The sequence below is a fragment of the Phoca vitulina genome, unplaced genomic scaffold (genome assembly GCF_004348235.1).
Source record: "Phoca vitulina isolate PV1807 unplaced genomic scaffold, GSC_HSeal_1.0 scaffold124, whole genome shotgun sequence".
Classification (NCBI taxonomy): domain Eukaryota; kingdom Metazoa; phylum Chordata; class Mammalia; order Carnivora; family Phocidae; genus Phoca; species Phoca vitulina.
In genome coordinates this window covers 138954-141907 of record NW_022589827.1, presented here as the reverse complement: position 1 = coordinate 141907, position 2954 = coordinate 138954, and the positions used below count along the sequence as shown (strand labels likewise).

The following is a 2954-nucleotide window of genomic DNA, read 5'->3' as shown; positions in this document are numbered from 1 at the left end:
TCTGGTGTGTGTATATGTGTTTTGCTGTTGTGTTTTGGCTGTTCTATCCTTCATGCCTGTCATGTGCAGAGACTTTCCTTGCTTGCTGTGGGTAGTGTTTCATCCCTGGCCTTAATATGGTGAGTTTTAACTAAGTGTGCTCTGGTCTGCTTCTGAAATGAGACCTGATCATAGTTTCACAAGAACAGAGGCCCTGTAGAACACTCTAGTTGGGAGAAGTGGTGTGGGCAGGGGTTTGTGCTGGTTTTGGGGGGAGGCGCCTGCCATGCTGGGACTGAGGCATGTTTGACTGAGAAGGGAAGTCCCACTAGAGCACAGGGGTGTGTGGGTTGCTATAAGCAAGTTAAGTATCCGGTGTGGGTGCTGCAGTGCTTCCCACAGGTGGTTCTGCATTTATGCTGAGGGTGGGGGGAAACATGGCACCAGCCAGCTCTTTTCTTCATGGAGAGGCATCTCTCTGAAGGGTGCCTCTCAGGAAAGAGATCCCAGAAGAGTGAATAATCTCCACCTTGTGTGTCTCAGGCATTCATCAGATTGCTGTCACCACACTGTCTGCCTTTATGTTGTTTGCAGGGCCTTTTCTCTAAGAGCAGGGCGATGCCCTCAGGGTTTTAACACAGCCAAGCCTGCTGACCCCTTCAACAGATGAATGGATAAAGAAGATGTGGTTCATATATACAATGGAATATTACTCAGCCATCAGAAAGGATGAATACTCAGCTTTTACATCAACATGGATGGGACTGGAGGAGATTATGCTAAGTGAAATAAGTCAAGCAGAGAAAGTCAATTATCATATGGTTTCACTTATTTGTGGAACATAAGGAATAGCATAGAGAACATTAGGAGAAGGAAGGGAAAAATGAAGCGGGGTAATTGGAGGGAGAGAGGAACCATGAGAGACTATGGACTCTGAGAAACAAACTGAGGGTTTTAGAGGGGAAGCGGGTATGGGATGGGTTAGCCCGGTGATGGGTATTAAGGAAGGCACATACTGCATGGAGCACTGAGTGTTATACAAAAACAATGAATCGTGGATCACTACATCAAAAACTAATGATGTATTGTATGGTGACCAACATAACATAAGAAAATAAAATTTAAAAAAACTTCTAAATTTCTAAAAAAAATAAAATAAAATAAGCTCCGTTGCAGACTGAGGCGAGATGGCGGCCACTGAGGGGGTTGGGGAGGCTGCGCAGGGCAGCGAGTCTGGTCAACCAGAGCCGCCACCGCCCCAGCCACACCCTCTGCCGCCCCAGCAGCAGCAGGAAGAAGCTATGGCAGCTGAGCCCGGAGAAGCAGTGGCGTCCCCTATGGAGGACGGGTTCTTGAGCCTGGACTCGCCCACCTAAGTCCTGTATAAGGACAGAGCAGAATGGGCTGATATAGATCCAGTGCCGCAGAATGATGGCCCCAATCCAGTGATCCAGATCATTTATAGTGAAAAATTTAGAGATGTTTATAGTTATTTCCGGGCTGTCCTGCAGCATGATGAAAGAAGTGAACGAGTTTTTAAACTAACCAGAGATGTTATTGAGTTAAATGCAGCCAATTATACAGTGTGGCATTTTCAGAGTTCTCTTAAAGTCACTTCAAAAGGATCTACATGAGGAAATGAACTACATCACTGCAATAATTGAGGAACAGCCCAAAACTATCAAGTTTGGCATCATAGGCAAGTATTAGTGGAATGGCTAAAAGATCCATCTCAGGAGCTTGAGTTTATTGCTGATATTCTTAATCAGGATGCAAAGAATTATCATGCCTGGCAACATCGACAATGGGTTATTCAGGAATTTAAACTTTGGAATAAAGAGCTGCAGTATGTAGACCAACTTCTTAAAGAGGATGTGAGAAATAACTCTGTCTGGAACCAAAGATGCTTCGTAATTTCTAACACCACTGGCTACAATGATCGTGCTATATTGGAGAGAGAAGTCCAGTACATTCTAGAAATGATCAAACTAGTACCACATAATGAAAGTGCATGGAACTGTTTGAAAGGGATTTTACAGGATCGTGGTCTTTCCAAATATCCAAATCTGTTAAATCAGTTACTTGATTTACAACCAAGTCACAGTTTCCCCTACCTAATTGCCTTTCTCGTGGAGATCTATGAAGACGTACTAGAAAACCAACAAGGACATTCTTAATAAAGGATTAGAGTTGTGTGAAATTCTATTTAAAGAAAAGGACACTGTAAGAAAGGAATATTGGAGATATATTGGAAGATCCCTTCAAAGCTAACACAGCACAGAGAGTGACCCACCAACAAATGTACAGCAATAACACCATCTGGAAGAACTCGATGGAATGCTTTTATTTTTTTTAAGAGACTCTAATGCGGGAGTTTAAAACTAAAGCGATCATTCCCTTTGCCTGTGGTGTAAAACGTGCATTGCACAGGTACTGCTTTTTAACAAGAACTAAGTGTGATGCTCCTTGGGTGCTGCTGCTATTCAGACTAGTAATTTGACTCTTTTAAAGCAAAGTAATTTGGGGGGAGGGTGAAGAAACAGATATTCCCATGAAGGAACTTTTGTAGATTTATCATTTACTCTAATCCCTTAGCATCATCTCCTCCCTAAAGGGAATATCCGTCAGGATTTGCAGCATTAATGAACGCTGGTAACTTGTATGTAATGGGTATAAGGTAACAAAAATTTGGGTTCAGGAAGCAGGGAATGCAGTGTTACATTAGAGCTCCTATGCCACACTCACAGTATCTTGCTATCACTGTAACCAACTAATGCCAAAAGAATGGTTTTGTAATAAAATTATAGATGTACCCTAAAAAAATAAAAATAAAAAATAAATAAAATAAATTAAACAGATAAAATTTAAATTTAAATTTAAAAAGTGTAAAAAACAACAATAACAAAAAAAACTCTAGGCATTCAGCTATCTGGTTGCATGAACTCATGAAATTCAGCCCATCTCATTTTCAAAGA

General features: G+C 41.6%; 1 pseudogene; it reads left to right on the top strand.

Moving 5' to 3' along the window:
• Nucleotides 1–1150: 1150 nt before the first annotated feature.
• On the top strand, nt 1151–2726 carry LOC116628631 (annotated as a pseudogene).
• Nucleotides 2727–2954: the final 228 nt, after the last annotated feature.